The 20,330-nt window shown below is 44.9% G+C and overlaps 2 long non-coding RNA genes across 2 annotated transcripts in view; one reads left to right on the forward strand and one right to left on the reverse strand.

Moving 5' to 3' along the window:
- Positions 1–1,374: 1,374 nt before the first annotated feature.
- LOC122240573 lies at positions 1,375–5,071 on the reverse strand. The gene is made up of 4 exons (XR_006220355.1): positions 4,990–5,071; positions 2,883–2,929; positions 1,877–2,038; positions 1,375–1,579 (listed from the first exon to the last, which is right to left on the reverse strand). It is a non-coding gene; the product is annotated as an uncharacterized LOC122240573 (long non-coding RNA).
- An 11,978-nt stretch (positions 5,072–17,049) lies between these two features.
- The window catches only part of LOC107179557, a 36,786-nt gene continuing 33,505 nt past the window's right edge, over positions 17,050–20,330 (forward strand). Inside the window, exons 1-3 of the long non-coding RNA XR_006220356.1 lie at positions 17,050–17,358; positions 17,707–17,802; positions 19,708–19,796. This is a non-coding gene — a long non-coding RNA (uncharacterized LOC107179557). The remainder of the gene's footprint in view (positions 17,359–17,706; positions 17,803–19,707; positions 19,797–20,330) is intronic.

Below are 20,330 nucleotides of genomic sequence, written 5' to 3' on the forward strand. Positions count from 1 at the left end.
TATAAGGATCAAGTAACAATAACTACCTCTAGGGCAAAAGAGATCCTAGGAAGTCTGTTCCAAGGTCACTGTGACCTTAAAGCAAGCCGGAGCACAAGCAATCTCCACATTGCTCTTTCCATGACCCTAAGCTCAGAAACCACAAATGACATCCCTTGAGTACGAAGCCAGAAGGAAACAATATCCATTACTGCATCGTTATGACTTCTTTGACATTTCTCTCATCGATGCCTGAGAGGTCCACGGGATCCCAATCCACGGGATCCCAACAGCTAAGGGTGATAGAAAAGTCTGTGGGGCTACTTTGTTTCTCTCAGAGTTGATGTGACTAGCAGGACTCCAAAGCTGCCTAAAATTGAATTTGCGATTTCTTTGACTCCATAAATCATCAATGAATGAATGAGTGATTTAAAACACACTTAGTGAGAGTCTACCAAGTGTTTGGGTGGAAGCGACAGAGGCAGTTAAGAACGCGTTCTTGCCCGGAAGGAATTCACAGGGTGGTGCAGGAGGTCAATGCAATAGATGGCTGTCATGTGGATGAAGCAGGGGCACAGGTCCAGTTGTGGGAATGTGGAGGAGAGGCTCAGGGAGGACCTTGGGTGAGGGACCTCTGACTTGAATCAAAAGGAAATTGCAATGTGCAGCTAAGGCTACGATGGTAATGATGTTGCAATATTTAAGTGTATCACATCAACACATTATATACCTTAAACTGACACAACGTTACATGTCATTTTTCTCTCAATTAAAAAAAGAAGGGAATTGCCCATGTGTTAGTCAAGTGAAGTATTCTCAATCATCAGAGAAAAGCAAAACTTAGGAATACAGCAGGCATGGCTGTTTTTTGTAGTGAATTGTTCCATTTGATTATCCTAGCTTTTGTTTCATTTTTGTTAAGATTTCATTTTTCCAGTAGTGTCTACACTCAGTGTGGGGCACGAACCCACAACCCCAAGATCAAGAGTCTCACCCTCCATGGACTGAGCCAGCCAGGTGCCCCTGTTTAATTTTTCTTACCTTGACAACATAGCCTCTACTATTATGTACAGTGTTGTTTTTAGAAGCAAAAGCATCTCACCATGTGAATAGCTTAGATGTTGTAGGTCATAATGTACACCTAGTAAGTGCTTGCTCCGTCATCCACTCCTGGACTGGGCCTGACTTGCCAGGAAGAGATGCCATGGGGGGGGGGGGGGGTTATGAGAAATAAGCCCACTGACCCAATCAAAGGAAGAATGCAGAGACTTGGAGCACAGCGAGGCGAGGCTTTAATCAACGTTCTTGCAAGAGTGGGTGTCTGATGGACAGGCACACTGGGGGCAGTTACAGCAGACCATTTATCTCCTAGTGTGCAAGTCCCTCCCCTGGTCCCTCATTGGCTGGGCACTACAGAGGTAAGTCCCTCCCCTGGTCCCTCATTGGCTGAACGCTACAGAGGTTACATACAGCCTTACTTGGATGTCGCCTGCCCCCATGTAAGGCAAAAAGTAGTCTGATTGGAACAAGTGTACATTTCCGGAGGTGAGGCAGAGACTTGCAGTGTTCTGTGTTCTTTGGTGCCTGCTTATTGCAAAGCCTGCAAAAATAAGGCCACAAATCTGAGAGGGGAAGAAGAAATAGGAAGCGAAGTGTCTAAGGGTTTGGGACTTCATTGTGGTGGGGGGGGGGGAAGGGGGTTCTCACAGCTTTTATTCGGTATTTCTGAAAAAGAATCATCTCCCTTACTTCTCACAGGGTGACAATGGACACTTCCTGTGCTCAGGAAGCACATCAGCTGGGAGACTCGGAGTGGCCATAGCCCTGAATTTCAGCGTGGAGTCAGCATGAAACCAAATGTACATTACGGCTGCGGTGATGAGAGCGAAGCTTTTACCATTTGTTTTGGACTCCCGCGCTGGTAAGTAGTAGACGGCCGACAGTCGATTGACAGGAAGGAGGGTGGCTTTAGGATGAAGACATGGAAAATGGTGGCAAACTCTCAGAGATTCCCAGGACAAAGCATTCTCCCTCCCCATTCCAATGAACTGACAATTTCCTATAAAAAAAATTAGGAAATTTTTAAAATGTTTATTGATTTTTTATTTATTTGGAGAGAAAGAGAGAGCGTGCACGCACAGGTGAGCAGGGGAGGGGCAGAGAGGGAGGGAGAGAGAATCCCAAGCAGGCTCCGTGCTCTCATTGCAGAGCCCCACACGGGGCTCAATCGCACCAATGGTGAGATCACGACCTGAGCTGAAATCAAGAATCGGACGCTTTACTGACCGGGCCGTCCAGGTGCCCCGGAAATTCTTTATTATCGAAAGGAAATAATGTAATTCAACACAAATCCATTGAGTGCTAGCTTGTGGAAAGCTACTGCAATGAGTGGTGGGTTTACAATGGTGGAAAAAGACTTGTTTCTACCTCAGGTTGCTCACAATGTAGACAGACTCTTAGACAGTTGACCATGATGCGATGATGGCATGGATTTGGCTAACTTATGAGAAGATTATATGCCCATGATCTTATTCCCACTGATTCCCCGACCAGACTTATAAAGTGCAGGCTCTGATTTTCCATCCCAGATCTACCCGGAGCTATCTGTCATGCCATCATTTTCCTTGCATTTCCTACCCCCAGATCCCAGTCGTAATTAATATTTTATCAATTTACCTTGCCACGTTTGTGGAATTGCCCAGCTACATGCAACCCCAGTTCTTTAATTTGTAGAATCAGGCTCAGTCTCTAAACTACCTCCGTCCCTGAACCCTCACTTCTGCTCAGTATCTCTCCCCCTCCCCATGTTAACCTTGGCCCCTATTTATCCTCAGTCTTTGGTCTTGTCCTCATCCCCTACCACACCCTGCCCATCCAAAATCTCATTTACTCAAATGACTTACATATATCCTGCCATTTTTGAACCCCTGTGGACTTCAGCAAGATGGAGCTAAAATTAAAAAAAAATGGAAAATCACTCATAAGAGTTGCATCCTGGGGGGGGTGTAACCCATTAAATTCTTTTTTTTTTTTTTTGGATGTTTATTTATTTTTGAGAGAGACAGAGACAGAATGCGAGTGGGTTAGGGGCAGAGAGAGGGGGAGGCACAGAATCCAAAGCAGGCTCCAGGCTCCAAGCCGTCAGCACAGAGCCCGACGCGGGGCTGGAACTCACAAGCTGTGAGATCATGACCTGAGCCAAAGTCGGATGCTCAACCCACTGAGCCACCCAGGCGCCCCACGGCGTAACCCATTAGTGGCCAATTGCAAAAAATCAAGCGAGGACCCTGGAAGAACTGAAGGGGGCAGTAGAGGAACAAGCATGCTTTCTGGTTCTGGTGCTGGAAGAAAAACCAATACAGGAATCCCAGCTTCATCCAATTTTCTCTCACCTTTGTGCTATTTTTCTTCATGTTTTCATTTCTCCCCCTTTTATCCCTAATTCATCTGTTTCTCTCTCCTTCTCATTTCCTTTTTGAGCCTTCCCAATTGCTTCTGAAGGCTTTGTGCAAGCAGAGAGATAATTTCTAGTTGGGTTTTTTTTTCCCCTATCCATCCCGAAATATTACATTTGCCATCCTTTGCCTTTTTTTTTATCCATTTTAAATCTTACGAAATAAATGGGCTCTAGGGAGTGTTAAAAAGCATAAACAAAGGGCCCCAAATGGCATCACTCAGGTTAAGGCTTAAGTCAGTAACCCAGGGCTTAAGGCTTAACCTAATTGCAGTTTCAACCCATCCCAGAAATGTAAGTCTTAACAGGTCAGGCAGGAATTTTCTGATACTCACCAGAGAGGTTTCTGTCTGTAGGCCTTCTCTGTCCCCCAGAGGAAGAGGAGATTATTTGCATACTAAGACCCTCTGCCCTTCCTCCTAAGGGAAGTGATCTTGCCGGAAACAATTCTTTCTTGTCTTTAGCTAATAACTCTCTTGCCTGACCCTCTTTCCTATAAAAACCTTCCATTTTTTTAAAAGTTTATTTATTTAGTTTTGAGAGCAGAGAGAGAGAGAGCACAAGCATGTGTGTTTAAGGGGAAGAGAGAGAGGGAGAGAGAGAGAATCCCAAGCAGGCTCTGCACTGTCAGCATGGAACCCAATATGGGGCTTGAACTCACGAACTGTGAGATCATGACCTGAGCTGAAATCAAGAGTCGGTCACTTAACTGATGAGCCACCCAAACCTTCCATGTTGTACAGCTTCTCGGGGCTCCCCTCTGATTTGATATAAGGGATGCTGCCCTATTCATGAATTATTTAATGGAACCAATTAGGTCTTCAGATTTACGCAGTTGAATTTTGTTTTTCAACAGACCTATTGCAATAAAGTATGTTCTGTTTCGTCTTTAATACAAAACTTACAAAACTAATACTGGCTGTGTAAAATTAACAAATGTGATTTTAAGCAATTGCCTATAGAACTTCTAGCCATTGGTTAAATTACTTAAAGCGCGTTCTCAGGAGTATCCATCCACCTGTCCCTGAGGGTAAAACCTATTTTGCTACTTGTTTTTGTAAAGAAAGTTTTATTGGAACATTGCCATGCTCATTTGTTTACCTAGAATCTATGAACGCTTTTGCACGGCAACAGCAAAGTTTAGTGGCCCTGACAGACTGTAGGTCCTGCAGAACCTAAAATATGTACTTTCTGGTTTTTACAGTTTGTAGACTCCGCTCTAGGTGTCTGTATTAATTCACTGAGGCTAAATTATGCAGCAGTGGCAGATGGTTGGAAACCTCTATGGCTTACAGGGGCACCTGGGTGGTTCAGCTGGTTAAGCCTCCGATTTCGGCTCAGGTCACGATCTCGCAGTCTGTGAGTTCGAGTCCCACATCCGGCTCTGTGCTGACAGCTCAAAGCCTGGAGCCTGCTTCAGGTTCTGTGTCTCCCTCTCTGCCCCTCCCTCATTCTCTTTCTCTCTCTCTCTCTCAAGTAAAATAAACATTGAAAAAAACTTAAAAAAAAAAACACAAATTTCAGTGGTTTACAACAAAGGGCTAGTTTTTACTCACATGATGCAATCTTTGAAGGTGAGCTTTGATGTTTCACTCCAGGATTTGGGCTGAAGGAGCTCCCGTATGGAATAGTCTTGACTTAGGAAAAAGGGAACAGAAAGAAGGTGTGGAATCATGATAGCTCCTAAAACTGATGCCGTAGCCTGGGTCTGAGGACCCAGAGAGGATCCTATGGGACCCACCAAGAAGGTCCTTGGCTCTACACAGGATAGAGATCAAATGTGAGCCAGCGGGAGGTGAGAGCAGAGTTTATTGCGGATGTATAGAGAGTACAGATTCAGATGGACCATCCAGGAGACTCAGAAAGGAAAAGGAGCATGAATCTCATCTTTGCTTGGGGTCTCGGGTTTTTATTGGTGACTGTGGTCTGGTGCGCCTGTCCACTCAGGCATCCAAGAACTGATCCGAACATGGACAGGGGCCAGGTGTCCTTCAGAGCTCACTCAACACCTGAAGCCGGGGGGAGGTTTTGATGTCAAGGTGTTTGCGGTCAGTGGTCTTGGAGAACGTTTATGGAGACCCTGCATAATCACTACCTAGATGTTATCTATCCTGCTGGAAGACTCCAAAGAAATCATTAACTCCTTGGCCTTTTTTTTTTTTTACAAGGAGGACGTACATTAAGGCCCAAATGCACAAGCAGGGAAGGGACAGAGAGAGAGGGAGAGAGAGAATCCCAAACAGGCTCCATGCTGTCTGTGCAGAGCCAGACTCGGGGCTGGAACTCATGAACTCATGAGATCGTGACCTGAGCTGAAATCGAGAGTTGGAGGCTTAACCGACTGAGCCACCCAGGCGCTCCTACTTCAAGCACCCTCAAAAGGGACATGACTCAGGGTGTCCAGGCTTTCCTCGACCCCTGGGTTCTCTTCTCCATTCAGTTCTGAACATGCCCTCTTTTGTCCCAGCTCTAACGGAACTAAACATGAGTTCACTCCCTGGTGAGTTACGGACAGAGACTGCACCAGGTGGGGTTGTCACACAAAGGAAACTTTATCTATAGAAGATAAGGAGGTCACGGGGAATAACTTCCAAAGCCATGACTCCTAGAGTGGGTGTGACTGGGTTTCTTTCATTTTGGGTTAGGAGGAATAATCAGGAAGGGAAGTTTTGACATCACATATGAAGGTGGGCATAAGGTTGCACAGGTGTACTTAAAAAACATGCCTCTACTCATATCATATGTTATGTCAGAGAAGCTTGTGCTCCTGCGTGGGCGGAGATTGTAACACTATAATGAGGTAGAGGTCGCTGTCCGACAACCTGTGGTCCATGTGGCAGGTATGAGTCAGTGGTTGAGCTCAACCTGGTGTAGCAACTCCAGAGCTCTTCCTGTTCGCATCTAAAAGATAAGGTTCAGGGTACCCGGGTGGCTCAGTCGGTTAAGCGTCCAACTTGGGCTCAGGTCACGATCTTGTAGGTTGTGAGTTCAAGCCCCGCATGGGGCTCTCTACTGTCCTTGCAGGCCTGCTTGGAATTCTCCATCTCCCTCGCTCTCTGCCCCTCCCCCACTCGCTCGCTCACTCTCCCTCAAAAATAAGTAAACATAAAAAAATTTTTTTAAAAGTTAAGGTTAACATTCCCGTGAAGAAGGCAGGTCAGTGATGGTCTTGCTGGTGGACAGCTTTAACCTCATCAACCCTGTGGGGCACGATTTCACAATCACCTACCTCTCCCCAATCCCTGACACTCCAGCTGTGCTCTTCGAAACGCACTCTGTTCACTTCTCTATCTCTGCAAATTCTTCTCTAAACCATCCCGTTCATCTTCTTGCTCTGAATGAAACCTAGCTCTTCCCTGAGGCCACTGCTGTCTCAGCAGATCTTTCAAAGGACGTGCTTTTCTTGCCTACACCCTGGCTCCCCTTGGACACAGCGGGTGGAAGGATATCCTCCTTTTCCCCACACTGCTACTTCCAGGCCTTTCTCTTCCCCTCCGCCTTAATACTTTCAGCCCCGAATCTCCTATCAAGAGACATTGCCAGGGGGGTTGGGTGGGTCTGTTGGTTAACCATCTGACTTCGGCTCGGGTCATGATCTCGCGGTTGTTGAGTTTGAGCCCCACACAGGGCTCTGTACTGTCAGCACAGAGCCGGCTTCAGATCCTCTATCCCCCTCTCTCTGCCCTTCCCTCACTCTCTCTCTCTCTCTCTCTCTCTCAAAAATAAACAAACTTAAAAAAAATTATCAAAAAAAAAAAAAAGACAGACATTGCCACCTACTGCCACTCCTTGTTGCAGACCATGGGTCATTCCTGCTCATTCCTTGAGGACATTAGCTCCTGACACACTAACTCCTTTAAGGACAGTCCTGTCATCATTCTTGTGACATAAATATCTGTGCTTTTAACTCCTCGATCTCCCAGTTTGTTACCTCCCCTCATGGAATGGCCTTGGGTCCTACCCTTCCTCATCACGTTCCCCTTGTTCATTGTCTTGATCTTCTTGTTACCAGTGATAACATTCCAAAGTTCCCATTGTAAGAAGCCCCACTCTCTAACCATCATCTTGTATCTGTCTAACTCATTTCCTCTGGGATTCTTTTTTTTTTTTTTAATGTTTATTTTTGAGAGACAGAACGTGAGCAGGGGAGGGGCAGAGAGAGAGAGAGAGAATCCAAAATAGGGCTCCAGTCCTGAGCTGTCAGTCCAGAGCCTGACGTGGGACTCTTGAACCCACAAACCTCAAGGTGATGACCTGAGCTGAAGTCAGACGCTTAACTGAATGAGCCACCCAGGCGCCCCAAGATTTTGGGATTCTAACTCCAATAATGGTTGGACCCCGTTGGGACCTCCAATACCACTTTTGTTCTGTCCCACTCTGCCCGGCTGAGGATCCGTGGCCCATCATGCACACAACATCCATTGCATTGTTCCCCCTGGTGAAAAGTTCAACTCTTCACCCGTTGCAGCTGGACAGGGCTTGAGAAAAACATGCTTGTTAAATTCATGGACTGTTTTAGTCCATTCTAGCTGCTAAAACAAAATACCACAGATGGGGTGGCATATAAACAACAGAAATTTATTTTTTACAGTTCTAGAGGCTGGAGGGTCTGAGATCAAGGCACCGACATGGTCATTCTGGTAAGAGCCCTCTCCCTGGCTCTTACCTGGTACCTTCTGGCTGTATCCTCACATGGTAGAAGGAGACCAGGAGCTCTCTGGGGTCTCTTTTATAAGACTGCTAAGCCCGTGAGGGCTCCGCCCCCATTACCTAAGCACTTCTCCAAAGCCCCACATCCTAATACTATCACATCAGACACTGGGATTTCAACCTATGAATTTTGGGGACATTTATACATGGCATGAATCTTAAGTGAGGTCCTAGAGCTATAGGTCATGACTACCATAATTATGTAGTCTGTTTCCTTTCCAGCTGTTCTAGATAAATCTTCCACACTTCCTCCTTTCCCTTCAAACTCTCAACATCTTCTCCCTCTCAGCTGGATGACATAGCATTTTACTGAGGAAATGGAAGCAAAGAGAAGATTCTTTCCACACGTTCCCCCTTCCACCTGATCCCTTGTAGTCCTCTTGGTCCTGGGGAAGAACTGACGTTGTTTCTACCTCAAGTCATATCTCACGCCCCCCTCTGGTGTAGTAGATCCTTTCCTTCCTACCTAATCAAGGGCTCTCTTCCAATATCTGTCTGGATTCTTGTTTAATATATTAATACTATCAGCAAACAAACATGCTGTCGTTTTTTTCCATCTTAAAGTGCCTCTCTTGACCCCACGTATCCTTCCGGGTACTGCCACATTCCTCTGCACCTCTCAGAAGAGTTGTCTCTAGTCATTCCCTCCTTTTCCTGTCCTTCACCCCTCTGCAATTTGGCTTCCATGCCTCTCCCCCACCAACTCACTAACAAGGCTTTCACATTGTATTCCAATGGCCTGTTGTGTGTCTTCATCTGACTTTACCTCCCAGCAGCATTCGATAAGCCGATCTCTTTCTCCTTAAAGTATATTATTTCACCTTCCAAGACACTGCAGGTTCCTTGTTTTCTTTCTACCTTGCTGGCTGGTGCTTCTCAGTCTCCTTCGCTTGTCCCTCCCCTTCCTCCGGGTTGCTATTACAGTACTTCCGCGATTCTCCATCATTCGTTTTCTCTTCTCTAACTAACTATGCTTCTTCCTGAGGGAGACTATTCAGTCCCATGAGTTTAAATGCCCCAATTATGTCCACACCCTGGACCTCTGCCTTGTTTTCCAGAGTTATAATCCAGTTGTCCACTTGAGGTTTCCATTTGGATGTCTCACAGGCAGCTCAAACTTAGTACCTCCGACATCAGACTCTTGATAATAGCTGGCATGTGGCTGTTTTGAAAATCAAGTGAAACAATACATATGCTGCATTTGGATTTTTACCTATTATTATAATTACATGGAATAGGTATTCAGTAAATATTTGTTAAATAAATAAATATTACAGTAAATCACCAGGGTAATAATATGCTGTCTTAAGGAGTCAGCAATAATAAGTATATGTTGATGATAAAGAGAATGAGTAATACGGTTTATTTTAGTGTCTACTATGTACCAGGCACAGTTATAGGCACTGAGACTATAACAGGGAAAAATACAGACAAAATTCTTTTTCTTTTGAAGTTTACAATCTAGAGGGTGAAAGGGGAAGGAGACAAATAGACGAATAAACATACATACTATGTCAGACGGTGATAAATGCAATGGAAAAAAATAAGGTAGAGGAGAGAGATTAAGAGTGCTCGGGTTTGGTAGGGGAGGCTCTTTCAGACAGCACTGTGTATTAGTAAATTATTGCTATTTCCATGCAACAAACCTCTCCTAGACTTGAAACAGTAATATACTCTTTTCTCACACGGTTTCTGTGGGTAAGGAATTTCAGAGCACTGGTGGTTCTGAGCCTGGTGGTTCTGGCTCAGAGACTCTTATAAGTGGGCAGTCAAGATGTCGGCTGAGGCTTCAGCCATCTGAAGGTGTGAGTAGGTCCGGAGTTGGTTCCATCACAGGCTGGTAAGCTGGTTCTGGCCTTTGGCAGGAGGCCTCAGTTCCTCGCCGTGCGGACCTTTCCATTGGGGTGCTTCATGGCCTCAGTGCATGGCAGTTTGCTTCCCTTGGAGATGATCCCAAACACATCAAAGCATCAGCTCAATGTTTTTTATAAGCTGGTGTCCAAATCATGCACTGTAGTTTCCACAATATTCTGTTGGTCACACAGGTCAGTCAGGTTCAGTGTGGGAGGGGACCACACAAGGGTATTAGTACTAGGAGGCGAGGCTCATGGACAGCCATCACAGAGGCTGGCTACCACAGGGCTGCATGGTCTCTCACCCTCCTTCATGCTCATTTCATCTCCAGAATTATAAGGGATAATAGTAATGTGTGTAAATCACCAATTTGGGGACAGTTCCCATAGCAGATGATGGGAAGTCAGGGGCAGATACTCTGAAAAGATAACATTCCACCAGGGGGTTGGCCATGTGAGGGAAGGGGTGTCCAGGCAACAGAAAAGAAATAATTGAGAGGCCCCGAATTAGGAGCATGCTTGGCGAACTGGAAGTATAGCAAGGTGGGTGGTGATGAATCGAAGGAAGAGAGCCAGGGCAATGTCGGTGATGAAGGCAGAGAGGTGGGGCCAGATAATGTTGGGGTTTAGAAATAATCATAACAACTTCCAATTTGGGGCACCTGGGTGGCTTAGTCGGTCAGGCATCTGACTCTTGATCTCAACTCAGGTCTTGCTCTCAAGGTTGTGAGTTCAAGCCCCATGTTGGGCTCCATGCTGGGCATGAGGCCTACTTCAAACAAACAAACAAACAAACCCAAGAAAGTTTCCACTTTTCTTTGAGACTTACTTTGAGAAGTCATTGAAAGGACTTATCTAACCATTGGAATGACATAATTTATTAGACTTATATTTGAAATGTCTCAGTCTGGTTGTTCTGTGGAGAAAAAAAAAAAAAAAACAACCGTAGGGAGGCAAGAGTGGAAGAAAAAGAGCAGTGAAGAGATTGCTTTTATATAGTCCAGGGGATAAACTGGGGGTGATAGAGACTGATAGAATTCTAGAAATGGATTGAAACTACAGTCACCAAGATCTACTTATAGATTGGATGTGAGCTGCAATGACAGAAAAAAATACACTGAGAACGATTTGTAAGGCTTGGCCCAAACAACGAAATGAGCCAAGTTGGTATTTACTAAGATGGGGAGGAGAAGGAGGAGGATTCGTGGCTTGTTTGGGGGGGAGGGCTAATGTTCTGTTTGGAAAGCTTAAGTTAATTTCCAAAGGGAAATATAGGTTAGATAGTATGTCTGGGGTTCAGAGTTTGACTAGATGTATAAATCGATGAGCCATGAACATTTAGATGGTATTTAGAGCCAGCAGGCTGAGATCATCGCAGGAGTGATAGGTAGAGGGGTATCTGGGTGGGTCAGTCAGCTAAACGTGAGACTCTTAATTTCAGCTCAGGTCATGATCTCACCATTTGTGAGACGGAGCCCTGTGTTGGGCTCTGTGCTGACAGCATGAAGCCTGCTTGGGATTTTCTCTCTCCCTCTCTCTCTGCCCCTCCCCTGCCCATGCTCTCTTTCTCTCAAAATAAATAAATAAACATTAAAAAAAGAAAAAGGGGTGGGACACCTGGGTGGCTCAGTCATTTGGGCATCCAACTTCGGCTCAGGTCATGATCTCACGGCTCATGGGTTCGAGTCCCGCATCAGGCTCTGTGCTGATGGCTCAGAGCCTGAACCCTGCTTCAGATTATGTGTCTCCTCTCTCTGCCCCTCCCTTTCTCTCTCTTTGCTCTCTCTCTCTCTCTCTCTCAAGAATAAATAAACATTAAAAAAAAGTGGTAGGTAGAGAAGAGGTTCAAGAAGAAAGCCCTAGGACATTGTAGCATTTGTAAGTTGGCAAGAAGAAGATCCCTCAAAGAGGCTGAGACTAAGGGGCCGAGGATGAAGAAGGAGAGCAAGGGTGTGTTGTCCAGAAACCGAGAGAAGAAATATTTCAAGGAGGAAATGAGGTTATATGTGTCAAATCCTGCTGATAATGAAAAGAAAGAATAAAAACTGATGACTGGATTTGATCATTTAGAGGTCATGGGTGACTTTGATGAAAGCAGAGAAGTGGTATAGTACCTAGACAGAAATGTGGGGACCACAGAGACATTTTAAGATGGAAGCATGTGCAAATGCTGATGGAGAAGATTCTGTAGAGAAAGAAAAGTTGACAATGCTGGAGAAAGGAGATATTTGCAGAACTGAAATTGTTGAGTAGGAAAGAGGGGGTGAGATCTAATGCACAAGGACCAAGTTCATTGTTTCAAAAGCGAAGACAAGGAATATGGCTACAGCTACAAAAAGTTAGTAGATTTGTGGACAGGGATCGTATTTTGTCTCATTGAAATAAGAAGCACTCAGCTGATCTTGCAGAGGGTAAGGGGTTTGGGAGGTTTGAGAAGACAGAAGGTGTGGAATATTTGTTTAGGACAGCACGCTTGCTAAAGCGCACAACTGGCAGGCAGTGTTGAGGGTCAGCCTGTCGCTTGTGGTCGTGATTTTGCAGAAAGAGCAGTCGGCATGACTGTGTCTTCCTTAGTTGCACAGGTGCAGGTGAGGAGTGGAGAGAGAGAGAGTCAGATGTGGTCAAGGATGGAGTTTTTCAGGTAGTCATGAGTGAAGGAGTAATGAATATGGCGTTGGGGGTGTTTGGCAAGGGGCGCTTACCATGTCGATCACGGAATTTGAGCCGAGTGTGAAGAAAAGTGAGGCTGTGAGAGGGGGAACGAACAATGGAAATGATGTGCCAATATCGTCAAACACTGCTGGAGTTGGGGTGTGGGAGAGCGAGCCGGTGGGAGGTAGGTGGGGTGTCTGAAAGTGGGGTTTTAGATGAGATGCCCTTGTTGGTAGTGATTGGGACTAGGGGCCGAGCACGGAGAAGGTTGTGGCCGAGGTGAGCTGGAACCAGATCCTTGCTGGTGACGAGTCAAAGCTTGGTAGGCTGACGAGTTAAATGTAACTTCCATATGGAGTATCCCCAAGAATCCCCAAGAATCCCCAAGAATGCTCTTGTTGACGGCTCTAAAACCTTGAGTAAATGGAAGGCAGTGACTGTGAGTTCTGTGACAACAATAATGAAAGGTTGCCAGGTACCTTCTAATGCTAATTTTATGAGCTTGGCTATTTCATTCAATCAGTATAGGTCTCAGTATACTTGTGCAAAAATAGGAAAGTCGGTCTATGTCATCTCCAAATTCCCCCTGTTCTAGGATTCAACAACAGATTTTAAAAATGTATGTAACCATCTTGGAAGACTCTTCTGTTAACTGGAGAACAGCTGACCTGTATTGCCAGCTTTCCGACCATATAAGGAAATCTATTTACTTCAGGTTGTAATGTATGATCTTGCTAATTTGCAAGGGCATTTTCTTATAGCTAGCAAGTTAAACAAGGGTCTTGTTAGGTTGAAAGAGGTAGAAGGTCAGGGAGGGAGGGAGAGACAAAATTCAATTCTACGAGTGTTTATTAAGTACCAACCCGGCGAATTTGGAATTAACGTTGTTGGAGGTTTTACCATTAGAGAGAAAATTGCATGACTGTTAGTTTATGAAATGAGTCAACAGGGAGTCTTCGGCCCCAGAAATCTAATTGAGTGAACATCCCCACGTATTATCAGAGAGGATTCCCTCACTCCTCTGTCCTCCCTTGACCTTGCCATCATCCTGCTGTTAAAGCACTTTCTCATCGCAAAGTCATAATTTGGTTTCTTCTCTATCACCCTGTCTGGAATTGGAAGTCCGGGAGGGAAGGATTGTTTGTTATCTTAAAAGCTTAGAATCGCAGTGCCTGATACACTGACCACTTGATAAATGGCTCATCAATTCAGGATTGAATGATAGATTGAGTGTATGAATGGAAGCAGGAGCCATGCATTTATTTGCTTCAGTGTCTGTTAAAAAATGACCATCTGACAGGTTGTTGTTCATCGTACAGCTTAGGAGTTTGTTGTAGATATTTAACGTATACATCGGGGGGCACCTGGGTGGCTCAGTTGGTTGAGTGTCCAACTCTGGATTGTGGCTCAGGTCATGGTCTCACAGTTTGTGAGTTCAAGCCCCACGTCAGGCTCTGTGCTGACAGCATGGAGCCTGCTTGAGATTCTCTCTCTCTCTCTCTCTCTCTCTCTCTGCCCCTCCCCTGCTCCTATTCTCTCTCTCTCAATAAATAAATAAATAAGCATTTACAAAAAAGTATACATTGGAACGAGAATGTGAGGAATCACATGACGAGGCTGAGAGGGTGGTTGGCTTTTGCTAAATGGCATCCCTTTTTCACTCTGGGATTTTGATGAATCTCACTCTGGGATTTGATGAACCTGGCAATATCTTCCTTGCTCGTTCACACGCCTTCTGATTTCAACTTGCGTTACCCCATCAAAGCATTTCTAATAATCTAGGTCTTTTAGAAACTCTGGAGCCCAGAATCCTCAAAAGACCTAAAGGAAGAGTTTTGAGAAACTAGGCTCTCTCTTGGCCTTTTCTTTCTCTGTAGGGGGCTCTGGCCATGGTCTCCTGCAATGGACTTTGGTGAGTCAGGGCACAAGGGGAATGGGGGGAGACTCACTGTTTCCTTATTTCTAACGGATAAAGTGTTATTTTTTTTTTATTGTATCGTATTTCTTTTTTTTTTTTTAATGTTTATTTTTGAGAGACAGAGGGGGAGATTGAGAGTGCATGAGTGGGGGAAATGGAGAGAGAGAGTGGGACAGAGGATCCAAATCGGGGTGCATGCTGACAGCAGTGAGCCCGATTCGGGGCTGGAGCGCACGAGCCCTGAGATCACACCCTGAGCTGAATGCAGTTGGACGGTCAACCGACGGAGCCACCCAGGGGCCCCAATTTTGTTGCATTTCTAACTGGACGCTGAGCCATTTGCCCTAGCCCGGGAAATGGTCAGTGAAACTCCGACGCTGAGCTGGCGCTTGGTTTTTCAAGAAGCCTCTCTGCTGACAAGCCAGGCCTGTCCTCCATGCCCTGGATGGGTGAGGTGGCCTCTGTTACATGGAGTGGGAATTCACCCCGGGATGAAATCGTTCATGGTCTCGCCTTTGCCTGTAGTCAGCTAAGAGACTCTGGCAAGTGGCTTCCCTCTGGGGACCTCGTTCTCTCTTCTCACCTGTAAGATCAAGGGTTGACTCAAGAGGACCGGGATGGTCTTTTGCAGTTCTCACTTCTGGAATGCTGTGGACTTTTTCTTTTCCCCCCACACCGGTCGTGGTTGTTGGCTCTTGAGGGAGCTCTGCCTAGACACTCCCTTCTCGAGATAACGTTTCACTTGTAAATCTTCTCCAGGCTCCACTTCAGTCCTACCGTTTGTATCTCTCACGTCATTGTTTTCTCGGTCACATCTACTCTGGGTTGGTTTGCAAACCTTCTGGCAAAATTGAACTCCACTCGGCATACGCTTATTGAGGTATTAATCCGAGCCACGCACCGGGGACCCAGAACAGGAAAAGCTCTGTCCCCCCCGGGCTCTCACAGCTTGGCAGAAATAATGCCAGTTAGCTTCTGTGCTGTGGGTTCCATTTTAAAGATCTTAGGTGCTCACGAACATTACCTGTCTCCCCCGCCCTGCAACTTTTATTCATGAATTGCCAAAAGGCTATCAAGAAGTTACCGGAAGTATCAGTGAATGCAAATGGCGGTGAACGTTTTTCTCTGCTTTTTTGGAGCAAAGACAATATGCACCTTCCACCTGGTGTTAATTTAGCTGGACTATTCCGCTCCGCAGGACTGTCACCTTACTATGACTCTAGTTTTTAGCAAAGGGAAAACATTCAGGAGAGAGGACAGTGTTTACAATTCTGAGGACTTGGGGTCGAAAGGAAAGCAGTGGCTGCGAGCTGTGTGGAGCCCTGGGGCCCACCCGGTCGTGAGGGAGGGAGGTCACCCCCGCGAGCGAGAGGCGCAGTAGCTCCCCCTAAGAGTGATGTTACTGAGTTGCTTTGCTGACATACTGTTTGCCCATTAAGGGTGTTTAAAAAGCAAACTCTTAGCTCCAGTTTTGCTCCAAGAGAATAAACTCTTTAGGACCAAGGGAATCTGTCCATTCCCACCCTCGGCAAGAGCTGGGCCAGACTCGGGGCCCGGAAATGGCAACTTCCTAAGTTTCCACGGTGAGGGTCGTTTTGTGACGTCACAGTCACAGAGTCTCCAATTGTCACATACTTCCTGTAAGCACGATTATACTTCCAAGGAAAAAGTCCAGTGAGTTTTGAACGGTCCTCACCTCTGCTCCTCTCCATTTTCTTTAATATTAGGGAATGGAGAACATTACATTTTATACTTTTTATAGCTGAAATTTGGTTACTCCTTGTTGATTTTTCGTAGGTTTATTGTCTGATTATTAATTATTGTTGACATTTCTCATTAATGAATGGCTATCCAGAAAAAAATTATACCAGTTTCGTATAGGATTTGTAAAACACTAAAAAACATGCTTGTTCTTAAAGACTATTTAATTAGAAAAGACAATGCATTATGGGGTGCCTGGGTGGCTCAGTTGGTTAAGCCTCTGACTCTTGATTTCGGCTCAGGTCGTGATCTTAGGGATTTGTGGGTTCAAGCCCCGAATCTGGCTCTGTGCTGACAGTATGGAGCCTGCTTAGGATTCTCTCCTCTCTCTCTCTCTCTCTCTCTCTCTCTGTTCCTTTCCTGCTTGTGCTCTCTCTCTCTCAAAGCAAATAAATAAACTTTAAAAAAATTAAAAAAGAAGAGAAGAATGCATTTTAGGAAACACATCTTTTTAGTGTAATTTATCCCTTCTTTTACTACCATTTCTAACCTCTTATTTCCTCTCCTGAGTTGTTAGCTCTTTGAAGTAGAACATCATTTGGTTCACTTTTGTGAATGCCTATCTAAATGCCTATCACAAAGGAAGAATATGATGAATCTTGGTGAAATGTCATGGATTTTATTATTTATTTACTTCTTTTAAAGAGAGAGAGAGAGGGCACAAGTGAGTGAGGGGCAGACAGAGGGAGGGAGAGGGAGAGAGAAAAACAGAGAGAGAGAAGCGGGGCTCACCCAGGGCTCGTGTTTTTACCCAAAGCTGGGCTGGTGCTCACCCGATGTGGGACTTGAACTCACCACTGTGAGATCATAACTTGAGCCGAAGTCAGATGCTTATCGACTGAGCCACCCGGGCTCCCTAATGTCGTGGATTTTAGAAAAACGCCGATATGAGCAATGAATCACATCACTGACCCATTTGTTACCTGACAAGAGAGGACAAGTGACTTGCCCACGGTCATGAAGCTAACAAGCAGGAGGGCCTGGATTCAAACTTAAGCAATTTGGTTCCAGAGTTCCCCATATACAGTCAGGTATATGAAATAGTGTATATCCCTTCTGCCCTCCTGCTGCAGCTGATACTGTCTTCCTTTCCTTCAAGAGCCCTGGGTTTTACACGGGTGTCCATACCTCCTGCATGCAGCTCATTTACTAGGGGGCAGTTGATTTCACTTCCGGTTACTGAGATGGGGCATGTAGCTTGGGCCTAAAGTGACAATTGGGGTCCCCTTCTGTGGCCTGACTTACTGCATCAGGGGGTGGGCAGTAAGCCTGCAGACCATGTCTGCTGAGGCCTTTCTGGGAGGGAAGTGTCCTCTGTCTTCTGGAAGAATTTTGGATGGCCATTTTCTTTCTCTTTCCTTAGATATGAATGGGAGCAGGCAGCTGTGGATGGCCAAAGCAGGGCCACTGGAAGTAAAGCTGGCATTGACAAGGGCAGACAGGTGCAGAAGGAAACCTGGGTTTGGATGACATTGGTGAGTAACTGAGTCAAACCACCCTCGAAGCCAACCCTACCTCTAAGCAGTCAGTCATGTTAGCCATTCAGTCTCTTACTGTTTCAGCTACTTTGAGTTTTTTGTTTGTTTGTTCTGTTTTTTGTTTGCTTGTTTTTGTTTTTGTTTTTTTGACAGAGAGAGAAAGAGAGAGAGAGAGAGCAAGCATGGGGGGGTGGCAGAGAGAGAGGGAGAGAGAAAGAATCCCAAGCTGACAGCATGGAGCCAGATGTGGGGCTCGAACCCACGAACCGTGAGATCATGACCTGAGCCGAAGTCAAGGGTCCGATGCTCCACTGACTGAGCCACCCAGGCATCCAAACACAAATTTTTTTTTTAATCACTCAGTGGAAACTATTCATGGCCATAATTTGGGAAGGTAAGATTTTGTGCCTTTCTCGAGAAGCTAACTGGTTAGAACCTTGACCAAGTAGAGTTGTTAAACTTGGAAAGAAGTAATTAGATCTCAGTATTTAAGAGCTGTGTGATAACTAGTTCATGTTATATTTACAACTCTATATTCGAATAAAACCTAAATGTCAGGTGCCTGAGTACGAATATAAAAATATCAGAACCTGCTGTTACTGCAGCTGAACCTAAATTATCTCCCTTAGGGAAAATCAATACTTCTCTTTTAAGCCAAGCTCAGATTCCCACATGTACTTCCCAATGACAAGTAATAAATGGCCAAGGAAAATATTTTTTAAAAATACCTCTACAGGGGCGCCTGGGTGGCGCAGTCGGTTAAGCGTCCGACTTCAGCCAGGTCACGATCTCGCGGTCCGTGAGTTCGAGCCCCGCGTCAGGCTCTGGGCTGATGGCTCGGAGCCTGGAGCCTGTTTCCGATTCTGTGTCTCCCTCTCTCTCTGCCCCTCCCCCGTTCATGCTCTGTCTCTCTCTGTCCCAAAAATAAATAAAAAACGTTGAAAAAAAAATTAAAAAAAAATAAAAATAAAAATACCTCTACAGAGGTTAAAAATTATGAAAAAATGCTACTTGCCTCTTATGAGAATTAGGAAAATCCTCCCTCAACTCCTCTCATACAGAGGATTTTACTTCTCCCCTAAAGTAGAGTCCACTAAATAACTTCTGGAATGGAAGTTTTGGTTGTTGGTGAATATAAGGACGAGTAATTCAAGGAAAAAGACAAATAATCTAAAGATAAAACCAGTATCATGAAAGAACGTTTCTTTAACATTTCAGTGGTTCTAAATTTTAAAATATTTTTTAATGTTTATTTATTTGTGTGTGTGTGTGTATGTGTGAGAGAGAGAGAGAGAGAGAGAGAGAGAGAGAGAGAGGCAGACCATGAGTGGGGTAAGGGCAGAGAGAGAGGGAGACACAGAATCCGAAGCAGGCTCCAGGCTCTGAGCTGTCAGCACGGAGCCTGATGTGACGCTTGACCTCACGAACCGCGAGATCATGACCTGAGCTGAAGTCAGACACTTAACCGACTGAGCCACCCAGGCACCTCTCAGTGGTTCTAAATTTTAAAGTAGAAGGGAAGGGCTTCTGTTGGTACTAAGCTAGCCTGGAGAACTATCTTTAAGAATAAATACCGGTTCTTCTTGGTTAAGAAATTTATAAGGGCCTCCTATTCTAAGGTCCCTGTTCTGTTTTCCCTTCTTTGGCAGAATCTACAGGCTTACTACTTTCTTTTCCAGCTTGCTAGACCACCTCCTCTTTCTTGACCTCCTGGCACTGTATCTTGAACAAACAGAATTATAAGATGTTTATTAAAGTTGGGGAAAAAGTAACCGTTTTCTGCTCTTTTTTGTGTATCAGAAAGAGCAGGGGGTCCCAAGGTATCTGATTATAATGGATGCAGTATTTGGAGCCCTGCATTTTAATAACTAATTATTAAGGAAAAATGGTTTGATTTTCAAGGTCCCTGGACTGGAGAGAGCTCAAGCCCTGGCTGCAAATCGTTTGCCTTGAAGAGACATAAATGAGAACCACAACTGCCAGAAAATAAGGTAATCTCTAGAAATGCCTTGATAAATTAAAATGAAAGATAGCCCAAGACGTCAGCCCTTCATACCCATTGAATGCTGTGCTCTCAGTCAGCTGGTAAGATTTTAATTTATTTTATTATTACATTTTTTGTGACAAAATGTAGCATAACTCATTCATTTTGTCCGCTAATCCTCTCTCTCCTTCATAAAAATGGCATACATGATGATGACCTATGTTAAAGTTATTGCCCACTGTGTGCAGTGTTACAGAGATCATCTGCAAGTAGTATGAAAATTGGTAGAAAATTAAACTATAAAGCATATAACTGCAGAAAGAGATATAAATCTTTAAATATTTGGGTTTCTTTCCCCTGCACATCTGTTATTTTAGCCACTTGAGCCACCTAGTGGTAATATCTGTGAAATATGATTTCTTATACTGAAAAGGAATATAAAAGCTTTTAACTTGTTGGGATGAGCACTGGGTGTTATATGTAAGTAATGAATCACCAGATTCTACTCCTTTAACCAATACTACACTGTATGTTAACTAAC

The sequence above is a fragment of the Panthera tigris genome, chromosome B4 (genome assembly GCF_018350195.1).
Source record: "Panthera tigris isolate Pti1 chromosome B4, P.tigris_Pti1_mat1.1, whole genome shotgun sequence".
NCBI lineage: Eukaryota > Metazoa > Chordata > Mammalia > Carnivora > Felidae > Panthera > Panthera tigris.